The 18,118-nt window shown below is 40.2% G+C and overlaps 1 protein-coding gene and 2 long non-coding RNA genes across 8 annotated transcripts in view; 2 read left to right on the top strand and 1 right to left on the bottom strand.

The window, feature by feature from the left end:
- LOC135440974 (uncharacterized) overlaps positions 1-10,144 on the bottom strand; it is a 31,992-nt gene extending 21,848 nt beyond the window's left edge. The window contains exon 1 of one of the 3 annotated variants that reach the window (XM_064700402.1): positions 10,060-10,144. The gene's annotated coding sequence lies outside the window, so the exon portion shown is untranslated. Of the gene's footprint in view, positions 1-8,835; positions 8,990-10,059 lie in introns of those variants that run through there. The other 2 variants (XM_064700400.1, XM_064700401.1) reach the window with 2 other exon arrangements.
- On the top strand, positions 4,842-13,922 carry LOC135440976 (uncharacterized). Of its 3 annotated transcripts, none has more exons than XR_010438372.1 (3): positions 4,842-4,856; positions 13,007-13,340; positions 13,420-13,742. It is a non-coding gene; the product is annotated as an uncharacterized LOC135440976 (long non-coding RNA). The 3 variants fall into 3 exon arrangements; XR_010438373.1 differs by lacking the exon at positions 4,842-4,856 and adding an exon at positions 13,770-13,922 and having other exon boundaries at positions 12,952-13,340; positions 13,420-13,622; XR_010438371.1 differs by lacking the exon at positions 4,842-4,856 and having other exon boundaries at positions 12,721-13,340.
- Positions 13,923-16,277: 2,355 nt separating this feature from the next.
- On the top strand, positions 16,278-17,420 carry LOC135440986 (uncharacterized). Of its 2 annotated transcripts, XR_010438379.1 has the most exons (3): positions 16,452-16,842; positions 16,922-17,124; positions 17,272-17,420. It is a non-coding gene; the product is annotated as an uncharacterized LOC135440986 (long non-coding RNA). The 2 variants fall into 2 exon arrangements; XR_010438378.1 differs by lacking the exon at positions 17,272-17,420 and having other exon boundaries at positions 16,278-16,842; positions 16,922-17,244.
- The last annotated feature ends 698 nt before the right edge of the window (positions 17,421-18,118 follow it).

Raw genomic sequence — 18,118 nt, 5'->3', positions numbered from 1 at the left:
TCGATGCCGATTTCTCGTAGGCTACATACGCAGGAGTGATTCGTAAAAGTCTTTTAAGTTTACACAATAAATAACATATGTACAGTATTATTATTACATTAAAATAATACAACGTCGCCTCAGATTATTTAAATATAATATTTGAATTGCACACTGTTTTGGATTTCACTTTTGTATTAATTAGGTAGGCCACCATGTAAATGCTTATGCAAATATTCTGTTGCGAAAATATGAAAAAAAAAATGTCAGGCGACTATTTCATGGATTTAATTCCATTAACCTATTAAACACAACATGATCTTTAAGGACATTCCGTCCCAAACTAAGATTTTTGCTGTCCAATTGTTAAGGCTCTCTTTGTGTCTTCTTAAGTCATTATTTTATTTCATTAGCAATCTCTTGCGCCCGTATATTAGCCCTATACACATAAACAAACATTATAACAAGGAATATAAACAGAAATCGTCTAAGCAAATGTTTGCAAAAACTTTGTGGATCAACCAAACAAAGACAAAGAGAGGGACGAAGACGACGCCGATTAACCTTAGCAACACGTACTAAATTTTTATTGAATTGCACGCGGGGGAACAAAACCGAAGGAACAGAGAACAAAAGCAAAAGCAACAACAAACCTAAAAACTATTAACAAAGCAAACAAAACAAACAAAGTCAAACAAAAGGTCCACACAAAATGTAGTATGCCACGAGGCGCACACACAGAGAGACACTTGAGTCCGTATAGAGACAATGTGTAAGGACAAAAAAAAAGCAGACAAAACAAAATACGAAAACATGTTTAGTCAGTCTAAGCGACTAAGCGTCACCCTACGAAATGAAAATCAATGTCAGGACTAAGAGTTCTATTAAGTGAAGAAGACCTTTGGCTCATATAAAAACTGAGTAGCTGTATCGCACCTTCCACTTCATAGAGAGTGCACGAAAAAACATTTTGTTGAAATGTTGTTGAATTGCAGCACCTACCATCTGTGGCAGGCTGAATGTAATGCCATATTTCTTGTGCTGCCTTCCTCCCAGTCTCCGGTTGGGCATGTCAATTGCATCATTAATAATGGCATTTGCCATTGGTCTACTCCAGACACGGTCCAGCTGCCTGGCCATACATTAGGATACATGTCAAACACTGCGTGCCGACTGTTGAGTAATGGTTCGCACATACGCCAAGAGCCTTACAGACAATGAACTCCAAGCTAGCCAAGTGGAGAACGGAAAGAAGCTTTATCGACAGAGCTGCTCGAATGAAACAACTTTGGTTGGGCCCCTTCTTCTTTAAGTACTCAAGTGGGAACGTGCTTTGCATTGCAAATCAGCCCAATCAATTCCAACTCCAGGCCAACTCCCGACTTCCTCTATCTGGTAAGAGGGGAGCATCTGCTCAGCTGTTCACCTTTACCATCCCTTCCACATTGCGTATACGCAATTTTTCAAATTGCTGCAATTTAATTGAATTGTGGACAGCGCGTCGCATCGTAAACACCATAAGCACTTCTTATTTAACAAATTAGCAGCTCTACAGTGACTGCTTACAGTATTCCCCAAAAGTCTGCCGATGACTCGCCTCAGGTAGCCACAGCAGGCAAAGAGCCAACAAGATTTATGCGTCGCCTCTCAAGCGAACTATATTCTCTCGTTAATAACAGAAAATGAACGCATTGTGTTGCCACTCACATATTCCCTCCGACAGCTACACTCCCTTCTTCCCGGACTTCGCTAACTTCGCTAACGGGGCCTGTTCGGAACAGGCAAAGCCCATAAATATGTTGATGTTGGTTTCGGTTAAGAGGCTCTGTGTGTGTGTTGGGTGTTACACATCCTAATTACATTTTAACGGCACGTCGAGGCATTTGGCACTTTTTATGCCAGACCTCAAAGGAGATCGTCTGACCCCTGCTCCTATGAAAAGAGCTTTCCACAGCTGCCTGGCGGCACCATTTTACAGACTCAGGACACTGAGTAATTTAGATAGCTTTAATAGTGCATTAATTTAGCTCATTTAGGGAAAAAGAAATGAATGTTTTAAAACACTTGTGAACATATCCATAAATAATAATGAATATGCATTGCATAGGATGATTTAGTTGATATCTACGAATATGAAAACAACTGGCTTAATTTGGCACCAAAGCAAATGCTGCTGAATGTTCTCACACTTAATAAAGAGTGTCCAATTCCATAATTGATTTAAGCCAGTTGATTTATTTACAATTTAGGCATGCACGCGCTAGAGGCAAGGACAGCAGCAACCACAATGAGCAAAGCAGCAGGCTGTAAAATTATAAAACTTCGCACTGGCATATAAATAAAGCGCCTAAAATATTCCCGCCTTCCCTTGCCACGCCCAGACATGAGTTGTCCTCTTAGCAGCCAATAAGGAACTGATGCTCGAGTAGAGGGACGGGTGTCTGGCCCAGACTTTTATTGGGGCCCGAGATTGCCGCAGCAGCCGGTGAGGAGCACACAATGGGGCATAATTGTAATTGTAAGGGAAACAGTTGGACTGGAATCAAGAAACGCGAAGGCAGTTGGCGCTCTTCCAAATGGGCCCCTCAGCTGGCACATGGAGCATGGAGGGCGTCTGGTAATAGTTGTAGTTCACTTTCCAGCTCAACTCCCCAAGCCTATTACCATTGACGTCGAACCATTTTAATATTTAAAATATCATTCGTATAGCCAAAATAGCGCAGCACAGAATTTTACGACCAGGATGAATTATTCAGCAGGCGACAATAATAATAGTTAGGATATGCCTTGCCAGTTCTCGATTATCAGCTCCCCAAATCTTATATCCAGCCAGTAGGCAGCCCCGTTGGCTTAAGTGGTTTGCATATGAAAATCCCTTGAAGCACACACGTTGACTCAAGTGGTATAAAAGGAAAGTCGAAGGGGATTCAGCGTGGGCCGCAAGATATTGACGGCACTCGCATGGACTTTGACTGAACCTTAGCAGGATTTGAATGAGCTCTAGTCGAGACCGCTGCAAGGCGGCATTAAATATGCAAATTAAAGTGCAGCCAGGTGAGCAGTTGGAGCCACAATCAGACCAGGACGCAAGTGAGAGTCGCGTGAATGTTAATTCTCTGGCTCCATTGGCGGCGCCCATAAGTATGCAAACGTTTTTGTCAAGCCCAAACTTTAATTCGCCTGAACGCCATTCGCATTTTGCAAATGTTGCGCATACGGCACGTGTGCCCAAGAACAAGGACAAGCATCTGGATGTGTTTGTGTAAAAGCCATAAATTTTGCTGGCAGAGGCACGTCGAAATTCAAATTTACTTCGTTGGCACAGAAATCATTCGCCAGCTGGCCAAAGGCAAAGGATAAACTCACAGGAGAGACCACAGACATTTTCCGTCCGCCTGTTACCAGTTGCCCGCTGTTGTATCTGTATTGATAAAATGCAAATTTATAAGTAGAAAACTTGAATTGAGTTACGGGAAAACAGAGAAACAAAAACATCATAATAAATATGACAAAGCAGGCGGGCGAATGAACAAATGATATGCAAGTCTTTCGATAGCCGAATCTGAAAAGAATAAAGTGTGGATTTAAATACCGAACATAAAAAATGAACGGCTGAAGATAACTCTGAAGATGATTTTAAATTCAAAGCATGTAAGCGGTATTTCTACATCTATCAATAAAATTTGGCTATACGCCAAAACTGCAAAATTGTGTAATTTCTTATTAATTAGTTAAATATTCGGTTACGTTGATTTATGGATGTATACCTTAAGCCTCTTTCCTCACATTGTTAATTCACTTAAAAATGCCACAAAGCATAAAGTAAATTTGTAAAGCAAGGACCAGACAAAGCCAGGTCTCTGACCTCAAGAGGCAAGGAACGAGCTCGTTACTGAAGCTGCTTATAATATCCCAAGAGTGCAAAAGAGGTGACAATAAGTCTCGACTACATAATAAAATCTAACTCAACCCCCCGCATCTCAGTTGTCGGAATTCTCCTTTTCACACAGCCAACAATGTCATTGGCATCAGCTTCGACTTGGGTATGCCTGGGGGAAAATGAGTTTTTTCGTGGCTTACTCAAATTTAAAATTTAATATGAATCAGAGCTAAGCTAATTAACTATACATAGGTAATCACCAGATTTTCAACATACAACAAGCTGTGTGAAAATTCGCAACATATCTATAAATCACCTGGCCAACCTGTTGTGCCTTCTTATCCTCTATATGCTTATTATCCGCAAATCCGTTTATTGTATGCTCTTCTGAGTCAAATTGAAAGCAGAAATCCTCCTGTCAAGGCTCAATGCCAATGCCGTTCACAATTGAGAATTCTCAACAGAAAAGAGGCAACAGAATGGAAGTCTTTCGCACAATGGGCATAAATGCAGTACAATCTGTTATGCGAATGTGAAAAGTAAAGGCGGCAGGTTTTCATATTCAACCTGACACTGAGAAATGATTTCAATTTCTCACCTCGCCCCTTGCGGGTAGTCCTTTCGCTCAGCATGGAAAACCAATTGGTGCTGCTTCGTGGTTACGAGAGACTCACACCTTTGCCACAACTGATTTTGGCTTTCGCATGAAAATTCTTTAAACAGTCTCCCCAACCCTCCTGCTCTCAGTCTCCTTCTCCCAGAGGATGTCTGTCAGTTTCGCACCTGCCAAATGCCCACTCGAGGAGCAGCAAGTTTCTCTGATGCTCCTTCCAGTCGCTTTCAGGGCCTTAGACTCTTCAGTCAGCTACTAAGAATGAATTGTATTTTTCGCTTCAAATTCACATCAATTTTCAAATCTGGTTTTTCGTTTCCTGTTCGTTAGAGACAGGTCTTCGTATCGAGTACTGACTGTTCGGTTGGGCATTGGAATTAACAGGTATGTGAGTTGTTTCATGAGAAAGGGAAAGGAAATTGCTTGGCTGTTTAAATCGCTTGCAATCAATCCCCGAATTGCCGGCTGTTAAAATGATAAACGCTCCGTTGGGTCGATAGACTTCTATTCAGTCTAAGCCACCTGAGTGGTTGCTAGTGAGGGTGGGTAGGTGCAGTGCAACAATTTAGTGGTTGTCGAAGGCATTTCGGATCGCACTTAATGATTTTCTTTAACCTTGTCCAGATAGAGCTGGTACTTATGGTGCAGACGGTACAGATGGTACAGATGGTGTCTTAATTAGAACTGAGTTTATTAATGGCTTAAAAGAGGGTGAAGTTGGAATTGGAATAAAACTAAAACTTTATTTTGCTTATGAGCAGCGCTGTTTCTGATCATATTGTGAATGATAGCTCAATGTAATCGAACCATATTGATGTAAACATTTACTGCAGATTATTTGTATTTTGGCTGATGACTCTATTTATAGGATATCTAGCCAATTTCTGGTACATGTGTGTGCAACAACTGAAAACAACATCAATTGTGTACACAAATCGAAATTGTTTATAGCTGCGTATAAAAAAATAAAAAAAAATTGTATTTTCCAGAATGCTATTAGGCCCACACAATATTCATCCGCATGGGGATATTCGCTTAATGTACTCAGCTCCAATCCAATGAATATATTAACCTAACTCCACGGATGTGACTTACCATCTGTAAATGCTAATGGATTAGGCCTTGTTTGACCTTTTCTCTCTTAATTCGCAGATTGTTTGCTTGCCAATTTGCCAACAGTTGCCGACAGCAACAAAGCAAACTCGCATTGTTGCTCGTGCAAATGTTTATCGTCAACTGCTGCGGGCTGTGTATCCTCATATTAACATGATTGTTGACTTCCAATTTTAATGTGGCTAACTTTAGTTAGCCATCAAAAACACCAACAGATGGCAAATTGGCTAATTGATGTGTGCGTTTGTGAGACTGCAAAGCAGCCGAAACTGAGTGTAAGGGTAAAAGATAATAAACATTTCAAGCCTCATCCTCAAATCACAGAATGCAAAAGAAGCTGAAAGGCAGGGCCTAGATTGCAAGACTGTCCCACATAGAATGCCACTGACTGACGGAGTGACAAAATGACACTGTGACAGTCGTACAAGACACGAACGTCCCACTTCAGCTCCATCTCGAGGCTGACACTGAGCAATGTGCACAAGTGTCGGGCCAACATTGCTCGTCCTCCGTATTGTGTCCTTTGGGTATGCCATGCGAATGTGCTTACCCCCGATGCCTCCTTGGGCAACCGACGACATCATCATTACGCAGCAGACCCATGACACTTGGCATGCCGCACCAGGCAGTATCAGCTGTACCTATCAGTCTCAGTCAGAGGCGCCCCATTTGTTTCGTTTTTAGCTGGCGGAAGCGATTGAACCACAAAATGGCGGAGCATACTCCGAGTCGACACACAACTGTCAGCCAAATCAAACTCGTTGCAGGGAGCACGTTTTGCCTGGTTTCTTGTTAATGATGATAACAGCAAAAGGTGTTTGCCTCTTTGTGCTGCGTTCTTTGCTAATGTTGGTGCTGTTGTTGACAACAACTACTTGGCCAACTTGACATTTTCAACGCTCATCTGTGGCGATATCAACGTCAACATATGTCACTTCTCTCGCTCCCTTTTTCTGTACTATTTGCAGCGAAGTTTGTGCCACATATGGAAACAAACACTGCAAGAGGCGACATGTGTTTGTCAGCGTGTCAAGCGGTCGAGCTCACAGCACGAGTACAAAATAAAAAATATAATACTATATTATGCAGAGTGAGGTATGTGCATGCCCCTGATATGGTTTGAAATACGTCAAGAAATTGTGGCAGATAGTTCGTGTTCGTGCCTTGCTGAAGTGAAATGGGTTTGCATGTTTGTTGGACTTGACAGTTGCCACATAATACAAAAGGGCCACATTATTGTAGGTGACTATTCTAAATAAGCTGTAAGGATAATTTTGTTAGTCTAAGTAAATTTCTGTTGAAAGATAAAAATAAGTTATCATTCCATTGGCAACTGTTGGGTTCACAGAAGTCTATTATCTGGTAAATTTTTGTTTTATTTTACGATTGATAGAGATTTGTCAGAAAAAGGAATACAAATAAATTCACAAATGTGCAAAAGCTACCACGATAGATGAATCTCATTTCCAGCAGGCACACTAGATATGTTGTGCTTTGTATATTACGCTCCCTATAGTCTAATACACATTTGAGGAAATGTATTCTTTGCAACGTCCAAATGTGTGGGTAATTATACTAAAATGGCAGAAACCTCCACGCCCAGGCAACGACATGCCAAGTGACCGCAAATGGACAACGCGCGATTTAAGTGCCACAAAAGTGCCCCAACAGTTATTATGACAGCAGATAGCCATCGCACACACACACACACACACACACACACACACACACACACACACGCACACGACAGGTCACAAATACACAATCAAGCATAGAAGCATAGAAGCTGAAAAGTGACGGCTGCTTATTTTTAGCTGTACACACCGCGTATACGTAATGTGATGCTTGCTTTTAATGGAATGTGACTTGGCTTAAGCTTAACTCAGCAACTGCTATTAAAACTTGATATATAGCATATCTCTGACTTTCCAGCTTTCATTGCATCCTCCTCTTTCATTCCCGTGTGAGTGTAATTCACCTGGTTTTCATTGTTATGTCAAATGCGACTTTCTTATATGGAAATATTCCTAAAGCCTTTCACTTGGCTGTTGTATTTGTAAATTGCTTACTAGGCTTTTGTTATTATTCCAGCTGTGTAAGCTTTTTGACTGTTTCTTTGTCTCAACGTAGCCAAGACAAACAACATACATATAATGCCCACGCGCTGACGAATTGACAGATAATTAAATATGCCAAAATGCCAACTGACGGGCTGAACGTAACGCAACGTTCTACATGTGGGTGGATGGCTTTAAGGTTGAATGACAGTCGGACACATTGGCAGCATGACAGTACAGCTGACACCGCATGAGCCAGAGAGAGAGAGAGAGAGAGATAAAGGATAAGGAAAACGATATGAGACAAGTTGGGACTTGTATACAAAGAGAGATTTGCATATTGATGCATGTGGCAATTGCTTGCAAATGAATTGCTTTCAATATAAATTTGCGACAGCTGCAAATGTTGATTGATGTTGAGGATATAAACGACAAATGCAATGAGCTGATCAGGCCTAATCACTTCCACTTCGTTTGGGTCCTTTCACTAACATGCGTAGCTATTTAAAGCGATATGTACTAGATTAAGAAGTTTAACTTTTTACATTATAAAATAAAAATAAGCAAATAGGAGTTATTTAGTAAGTAGTACCCAATAAGCAGATACCCCGAGCCCCAAGCTGGGATTCTTTACTTTGCTCCACACCAAGTGAAATGTATTCTTAAAGAGATTCGGTGCTTATAGTCCGATCTTAATTAAATACTTGGGGCATACATATGACATCCAAATGCGATAAATACCAAATAGCAAGGCTTTGGCCATAAATATTTTAATTTTTCAATTTTGGTGGGAACTGGGAAACTTATCCAAAAAGTACAAAGAGTACTCAAACAGCCAGGTTCGAAATCATGGAAAAATGCTTAACTCTTCTGTGTATGTATATATATACTTTACGAGGTCGGAGATGCCTGTTACATAGATTTCCACAAAATCAAACCATTTTCAATGGGTTCAGGCTTTAATTAGTTTAATGTGTAAGTCCAATATGTGTTATTTAAATGCCTTACACAAATCGATACATTTCTAAAATTCTTATATCTTTTGTAAAATCTGATCTTTAATTTGATTATTTTCTTCAACAAGAGAATTTTATTGCTCGGTTCTTGCCCACACCTTGCTGCATGACTAAATGAGCTATAAATACATATTACGGGTAATACAGTGCGTAAATACACAAAACAGAAACACTTACTTGTCAGTCGGATTAAGCAAATTTGATCATAAAGTCGATTCTCTTATTTGAAACTTTTTATGTTTATGTTATTTTGTCGATTTTCAAATCGCGCTGTTTTTTTACAGTTGTATTCTGTTTTCAATTGAACTGATACACATATGGGCTGATTATGGAATCAACATGCTGCTCAAGGCATACAAATGCAAAATGTATGTATAACTTATTTTTTAGAGCACACACATACATGCACACACATGCATACACACTCATAGAACGCAACTTAATTAGGAACCAGAAAAGCAAATCCGACAGATGCAGCCTTTGACGGTTGAGTTATTTTAGCATTTAATTAAAATATTGCTCATCCGCCATGTAAGCCGCATGCACATTATAAAGAGGTTAAACTTATATGCGCATAATTGTGCGTTAAAACCCGTTTAAAGTGCGACCGTGTCGACCGTTGGCCTGTTATTTTAGTATGTCAAACAAGCGGGAGCCATGCGAAAAGTTTATTCACGACTCCAAAAACGAGGCACGCCATACATACTATCCGTATGTAAAGCTGTGTCAGAAAGCATAAGTGCAAGTAGTTAATTTCACTAAAACAAAAAACCAAAAAAAAAACATTAATATTTTTATACACTTGCGAATGGTTGTCATAAAATGTCTGACGACTTGCAGAGAGCAAAAGCGAGCCTATAACTCTCAACGTATTATTATTGTGTTATTCATTTGTTTTTGTGTTTATGTTACTACCTGAATCCGTAAGTATAAACTTACAATAAAAAATGTTATTATAATTTTAATTTACATAAATATTTTCTAAATTCTTTGACTGTGTTTGCAGTATTCAATAGTATATCAAACTTATATAATCTGTTCAATTATTTGGTAAGTGTATTTAATCTGTGGCATATGATAAAAAGATTTTTTTCTCATTTAATTTCACTGCAGATGGCTAAAACAACAAGTCTCCTACTCTTTTGTTTCGCTGTCTGTAAGCCAAACACACGTAAGTCCCAGCACATACAAAACGCGCAACTAAACACACACCCAAGTACCAACACAAACGCACACACACACTCACGCACGGTTCGTTGCGTTTTTATTTATTGGCTCACTTCGATTTTTGCTATTTTTACGCGCCTTTGACACAGGGCAAGCATTCATTATAACGCCGGATAGATATTTGTTGTTGTTATGTTTTGCTGCTGTTGTTGTTGTTATTGTTGCTATGCTTACGTTAAACCCGTCGCTCGTGACGTCGAGCCGTTTAATAATATATCGCTGCCTTGCGTTACGTTGCGTTGCTTACAAAAGCCGCAAAATAACTGAAAGCTCGTACACAGCGGCTAACGGGAAAACGCTTCAGTGAACATAAGCAGCGACTGCGAAAGCGACTGCGACAGTGACTGAAGCAGCGCTGCTTTCAATTGACGTTTGACGTTAACGGAGTTTGCGCAGTTCGATCAAAACAAATTTAACACTTATGTGGTGCTCACTGCTTTAAATTAGACGATACTGAAAATATAAAAATTAAAATGTATTCAACATTAATAATTATGAATAAAACTTGAAAAACTTTTGAATTATCTTTAAGCAATTGTGAAAGTGTATATGCCAGTACAGTACGCCTTCGCTCCCCACAACACTTGATACTTACAACTTCTCGAACTCGCAATCTTCGCGAACTGTCCATCAAAATATCAATTTAAGCCAATAGCAACCAACAATTTGCCAAGATTAAAAATTAAATTGAATCAAATACATGTTATACTCTTAATATTGATGTATTCAACTTTGTTTGATTCTAATGTGTAGAATAGATAATATCGTCCCAGTTTATGCAACAATCGCCATTTTTTCAATTGGATTGAATTTAAATGAAAAAAAACATTTTTATATTTATCCAAGAAATTAACTGTAATTAACTGTCTTCTTTGTTTTGTAAAAAAAATTCTATTTTAAATTGCATTATATTTGATTTAAATTCTGACAGCCAGATAACGTTTAGCGCTCTAACAAAAAGTTTTTTTCATAAAAATTGTGCATAAATTATTATCAGCGGGCAACAAATTGACCTACGTATTTTGTGTGTTTAAATTATATTTTTCAGTTAAATATGCCATCAAAATGTAAATATATTTCTTGCAGTTAAAATTTTGGTACTCTACAGCGCATTTAATAAACGATACACCAAAATATTTAACAGAAATTGCTCGGCATAATGAAAATAATGCAGCTTATTCAAAGTATGTTGCAGCGCTGGACACAATGAAATCAAAATCCGCATTAGGGCAGCAAAGCAAAAGAACGCAAACTATCTGTGGCAATTTGTTAACATAGTTTAGGAACATCCACTATCCACATTCTGCATAATATAGTATTATACCCCCTGATGTGCACTCGACCGCTTGACACGCTGACAAACACATGTCGCCTCTCCCAGTTGCCTGTCTCCACATGTGGCACAAGGCTCGCAGCGAAAAGTAGAGAAAGAAAGAGGTGTGACATATGTTGACGTTGGCATAGCCACAGATGAGCGCTGAAAATGTCAAGTTGGAGGCAAAGAGCCAAACACCTTTTGCTGTCATCATCATTAACAAGAAATCAGGCAAAACGTGCTTCTTGGAACGAGTCTGATTTGGCAGACAGATGTCTGTCGACTCTAAAAAAACCGCCAGCTAAAAACGAAACAAATGGGGGCGCCTCTGATAGGTGCAGCTGATACTGCCTGGTGCGGCATGCCAAGTGTCATGGGTCTGCTGCGTAATGATGATGTCGTCGGTTGCCCAAGGAGGCAGCGGGGGTAAGCACATTCGCATGGCATACCCAAAGGACACAATACGGAGGACGAGCAATGTTAGCCCGACACTTGTGCACATTGCTCAGTGTCAGCCTCGAGATGGAGCTGAAGTGGGACGTTCGTGTCTTGTACGACTGTCACAGTGTCATTTTGTCACTCCGTCAGTCAGTGGCATTCTATGTGGGACAGTCTTGCAATCTAGGACCTGCCTTTCAGCTTCTTTTGCATTCTGTGATTTGAGGATAAGGCTTGAAATGTTTAACTTTTACCCTTACACTCAGTTTCGGCTGCTTTGCAGTCTCACAAACACACACATCAATTAGCCAATTTGCCATCTGTTGGTGTTTTTGATGGCTAACTAAAGTTAGCCACATTAAAATTGGAAGTCAACAATCAAGTTAATATGAGGATACACAGCCAGCAGCAGTTGACGATAAACATTTGCACGAGCAACAATGCGAGAATGCTTTGTTGCTGTCGGCAACTGTTGGCAAATTGGCAAGCAAACAATCTGCGAATTAAGAGAGAAAAGGTCAAACAAGGCCTAATCCATTAGCATTTACAGATGGTAAGTCACATCCGTGGAGTTAGGTTAATATATTCATTGGATTGTAGCTGAGTACATTAAGCGAATATCCCCATGCGGATGAATATTGTGTGAGCTTAATAGCATTCTGGAAAATACAATTTTTTTTTATTTTTTTATACGCAGCTATAAACAATTTCGATTTGTGTACACAATTGATGTTGTTTTCAGTTGTTGCACACACATGTACCAGAAATTGGCTAGATATCCTATAATATATATATAATATATAATAATATAATATAATATAATATATATATATCCTAATATATATAATAATATATATAAGTCATCAGCCAAAATACAAATAATCTGCAGTAAATGTTTACATCAATATGGTTCGATTACATTGAGCTATCATACACAATATGATCAGAAACAGCGGTGCTCATAAGCAAAATAAAGTTTTAGTTTTATTCTAATTCCAACTTCACCCTCTTTTAAGCCATTAATAAACTCAGATCTAATTAAGAGTACCAGTATCATCTGCACAAGGCTAAAAAGAATCATTAAACGCGATAGCGATCCGAAATGCCTTCGACAACCACTAAATTGTTGCACTGCACCTACCCACCCTCACTAGCAACCACTCAGGTGGCTTAGACTGAATAGAAGTCTATCGACCCAACGGAGCGTTTATCATTTTAACAGCCGGCAATTCGGGGATTGATTGCAAGCGATTTAAACAGCCAAGCAATTTCCTTCCCCTTCCTCATGAAACAACTCACATACCTGTTAATTCCAATGCCCAACCGAACAGTCAGTACTCGATACGAAGACCTGTCTCTAACGAACAGGAAACGAAAAACCAGATTTCAAAATTGATGTGAATTTGAAGCGAAAAATACAATTCATTCTTAGTAGCTGACTGAAGAGTCTAAGGCCCTGAAAGCGACTGGAAGGAGCATCAGAGAAACTTGCTGCTCCTCGAGTGGGCATTTGGCAGGTGCGAAACTGACAGACATCCTCTGGGAGAAGGAGACTGAGAGCAGGAGGGTTGGGGAGACTGTTTAAAGAATTTTCATGCGAAAGCCAAAATCAGTTGTGGCAAAGGTGTGAGTCTCTCGTAACCACGAAGCAGCACCAATTGGTTTTCCATGCTGAGCGAAAGGACTACCCGCAAGGGGCGAGGTGAGAAATTGAAATCATTTCTCAGTGTCAGGTTGAATATGAAAACCTGCCGCCTTTACTTTTCACATTCGCATAACAGATTGTACTGCATTTATGCCCATTGTGCGAAAGACTTCCATTCTGTTGCCTCTTTTCTGTTGAGAATTCTCAATTGTGAACGGCATTGGCATTGAGCCTTGACAGGAGGATTTCTGCTTTCAATTTGACTCAGAAGAGCATACAATAAACGGATTTGCGGATAATAAGCATATAGAGGATAAGAAGGCACAACAGGTTGGCCAGGTGATTTATAGATATGTTGCGAATTTTCACACAGCTTGTTGTATGTTGAAAATCTGGTGATTACCTATGTATAGTTAATTAGCTTAGCTCTGATTCATATTAAATTTTAAATTTGAGTAAGCCACGAAAAAACTCATTTTCCCCCAGGCATACCCAAGTCGAAGCTGATGCCAATGACATTGTTGGCTGTGTGAAAAGGAGAATTCCGACAACTGAGATGCGGGGGGTTGAGTTAGATTTTATTATGTAGTCGAGACTTATTGTCACCTCTTTTGCACTCTTGGGATATTATAAGCAGCTTCAGTAACGAGCTCGTTCCTTGCCTCTTGAGGTCAGAGACCTGGCTTTGTCTGGTCCTTGCTTTACAAATTTACTTTATGCTTTGTGGCATTTTTAAGTGAATTAACAATGTGAGGAAAGAGGCTTAAGGTATACATCCATAAATCAACGTAACCGAATATTTAACTAATTAATAAGAAATTACACAATTTTGCAGTTTTGGCGTATAGCCAAATTTTATTGATAGATGTAGAAATACCGCTTACATGCTTTGAATTTAAAATCATCTTCAGAGTTATCTTCAGCCGTTCATTTTTTATGTTCGGTATTTAAATCCACACTTTATTCTTTTCAGATTCGGCTATCGAAAGACTTGCATATCATTTGTTCATTCGCCCGCCTGCTTTGTCATATTTATTATGATGTTTTTGTTTCTCTGTTTTCCCGTAACTCAATTCAAGTTTTCTACTTATAAATTTGCATTTTATCAATACAGATACAACAGCGGGCAACTGGTAACAGGCGGACGGAAAATGTCTGTGGTCTCTCCTGTGAGTTTATCCTTTGCCTTTGGCCAGCTGGCGAATGATTTCTGTTCCAACGAAGTAAATTTGAATTTCGACGTGCCTCTGCCAGCAAAATGTATGGCTTTTACACAAACACATCCAGATGCTTGTCCTTGTTCTTGGGCACACGTGCCGTATGCGCAACATTTGCAAAATGCGAATGGCGTTCAGGCGAATTAAAGTTTGGGCTTGACAAAAACGTTTGCATACTTATGGGCGCCGCCAATGGAGCCAAAGAATTAACATTCACGCGACTCTCACTTGCGTCCTGGTCTGATTGTGGCTCCAACTGCTCACCTGGCTGCACTTTAATTTGCATATTTAATGCCGCCTTGCAGCGGTCTCGACTAGAGCTCATTCAAATCCTGCTAAGGTTCAGTCAAAGTCCATGCGAGTGCCGTCAATATCTTGCGGCCCACGCTGAATCCCCTTCGACTTTCCTTTTATACCACTTGAGTCAACGTGTGTGCTTCAAGGGATTTTCATATGCAAACCACTTAAGCCAACGGGGCTGCCTACTGGCTGGATATAAGATTTGGGGAGCTGATAGTCGAGAACTGGCAAGGCATATCCTAACTATTATTATTGTCGCCTGCTGAATAATTCATCCTGGTCGTAAAATTCTGTGCTGCGCTATTTTGGTTATACGAATGATATTTTAAATATTAAAATGGTTCGACGTCAATGGTAATAGGTTTGGGGAGTTGAGCTGGAAAGTGAACTACAACTATTACCAGACGCCCTCCATGCTCCATGTGCCAGCTGAGGGGCCCATTTGGAAGAGCGCCAACTGCCTTCGCGTTTCTTGATTCCAGTCCAACTGTTTCCCTCACAATTACAATTATGTCCCATTGTGTGCTCCTCACCGGCTGCTGCGGCAATCTCGGGCCCCAATAAAAGTCTGGGCCAGACACCCGTCCCTCTACTCGAGCATCAGTTCCTTATTGGCTGCTAAGAGGACAACTCATGGCTGGGCGTGGCAAGGGAAGGCGGGAATATTTTAGGCGCTTTATTTATATGCCAGTGCGAAGTTTTATAATTTTACAGCCTGCTGCTTTGCTCATTGTGGTTGCTGCTGTCCTTGCCTCTAGCGCGTGCATGCCAAAATTGTAAATAAATCAACTGGCTTAAATCAATTATGGAATTGGACACTCTTTATTAAGTGTGAGAACATTCAGCAGCATTTGCTTTGGTGCCAAATTAAGCAGGTTGTTTTCATATTCGTAGATATCAACTAAATCATCCTATGCAATGCATATTCATTATTATTTATGGATATGTTCACAAGTGTTTTAAAACATCCATTTCTTTTTCCCTAAATGAGCTAAATTAATGCACTATTAAAGCTATCTAAATTACTCAGTATCCTGAGTCTGTAAAATGGTGCCGCCAGGCAGCTGTGGAAAGCTCTTTCATAGGAGCAGGGGTCAGACGATCTCCTTTGAGGTCTGGCATAAAAAGTGCCAAATGCCTCGACGTGCCGTTAAAATGTAATTAGGATGTGTAACACCCAACACACACACAGAGCCTCTTAACCGAAACCAACATCAACATATTTATGGGCTTTGCCTGTTCCGAACAGGCCCCGTTAGCGAAGTTAGCGAAGTCCGGGAAGAAGGGAGTGTAGCAGTCGGAGGGAATATGTGAGTGGCAACACAATGCGTTCATTTTCTGTTATTAACGAGAGAATATAGTACGCTTGAGAGGCGACGCATAAATCTTGTTGGCTCTTTGCCTGCTGTGGCTACCTGTAAATTGAGGCGAGTCATCGGCAGACTTTTGGGGAATACTGTAAATTGTTGCACTGCACCTACCCACCCTCACTAGCAACCACTCAGGTGGCTTAGACTGAATAGAAGTCTATCGACCCAACGGAGCGTTTATCATTTTAACAGCCGGCAATTCGGGGATTGATTGCAAGCGATTTAAACAGCCAAGCAATTTCCTTCCCCTTCCTCATGAAACAACTCACATACCTGTTAATTCCAATGCCCAACCGAACAGTCAGTACTCGATACGAAGACCTGTCTCTAACGAACAGGAAACGAAAAACCAGATTTCAAAATTGATGTGAATTTGAAGCGAAAAATACAATTCATTCTTAGTAGCTGACTGAAGAGTCTAAGGCCCTGAAAGCGACTGGAAGGAGCATCAGAGAAACTTGCTGCTCCTCGAGTGGGCATTTGGCAGGTGCGAAACTGACAGACATCCTCTGGGAGAAGGAGACTGAGAGCAGGAGGGTTGGGGAGACTGTTTAAAGAATTTTCATGCGAAAGCCAAAATCAGTTGTGGCAAAGGTGTGAGTCTCTCGTAACCACGAAGCAGCACCAATTGGTTTTCCATGCTGAGCGAAAGGACTACCCGCAAGGGGCGAGGTGAGAAATTGAAATCATTTCTCAGTGTCAGGTTGAATATGAAAACCTGCCGCCTTTACTTTTCACATTCGCATAACAGATTGTACTGCATTTATGCCCATTGTGCGAAAGACTTCCATTCTGTTGCCTCTTTTCTGTTGAGAATTCTCAATTGTGAACGGCATTGGCATTGAGCCTTGACAGGAGGATTTCTGCTTTCAATTTGACTCAGAAGAGCATACAATAAACGGATTTGCGGATAATAAGCATATAGAGGATAAGAAGGCACAACAGGTTGGCCAGGTGATTTATAGATATGTTGCGAATTTTCACACAGCTTGTTGTATGTTGAAAATCTGGTGATTACCTATGTATAGTTAATTAGCTTAGCTCTGATTCATATTAAATTTTAAATTTGAGTAAGCCACGAAAAAACTCATTTTCCCCCAGGCATACCCAAGTCGAAGCTGATGCCAATGACATTGTTGGCTGTGTGAAAAGGAGAATTCCGACAACTGAGATGCGGGGGGTTGAGTTAGATTTTATTATGTAGTCGAGACTTATTGTCACCTCTTTTGCACTCTTGGGATATTATAAGCAGCTTCAGTAACGAGCTCGTTCCTTGCCTCTTGAGGTCAGAGACCTGGCTTTGTCTGGTCCTTGCTTTACAAATTTACTTTATGCTTTGTGGCATTTTTAAGTGAATTAACAATGTGAGGAAAGAGGCTTAAGGTATACATCCATAAATCAACGTAACCGAATATTTAACTAATTAATAAGAAATTACACAATTTTGCAGTTTTGGCGTATAGCCAAATTTTATTGATAGATGTAGAAATACCGCTTACATGCTTTGAATTTAAAATCATCTTCAGAGTTATCTTCAGCCGTTCATTTTTTATGTTCGGTATTTAAATCCACACTTTATTCTTTTCAGATTCGGCTATCGAAAGACTTGCATATCATTTGTTCATTCGCCCGCCTGCTTTGTCATATTTATTATGATGTTTTTGTTTCTCTGTTTTCCCGTAACTCAATTCAAGTTTTCTACTTATAAATTTGCATTTTATCAATACAGATACAACAGCGGGCAACTGGTAACAGGCGGACGGAAAATGTCTGTGGTCTCTCCTGTGAGTTTATCCTTTGCCTTTGGCCAGCTGGCGAATGATTTCTGTTCCAACGAAGTAAATTTGAATTTCGACGTGCCTCTGCCAGCAAAATGTATGGCTTTTACACAAACACATCCAGATGCTTGTCCTTGTTCTTGGGCACACGTGCCGTATGCGCAACATTT

The sequence above is a fragment of the Drosophila montana genome, unplaced genomic scaffold (genome assembly GCF_035044405.1).
Source record: "Drosophila montana isolate Dmon_TW-CO22-7 unplaced genomic scaffold, ASM3504440v1 contig_1761_1, whole genome shotgun sequence".
In the NCBI taxonomy this organism is placed as follows: domain Eukaryota; kingdom Metazoa; phylum Arthropoda; class Insecta; order Diptera; family Drosophilidae; genus Drosophila; species Drosophila montana.
The sequence above is the reverse complement of the archived record's forward strand: the minus strand, read 5'-3'. Positions and strand labels throughout refer to the sequence as shown.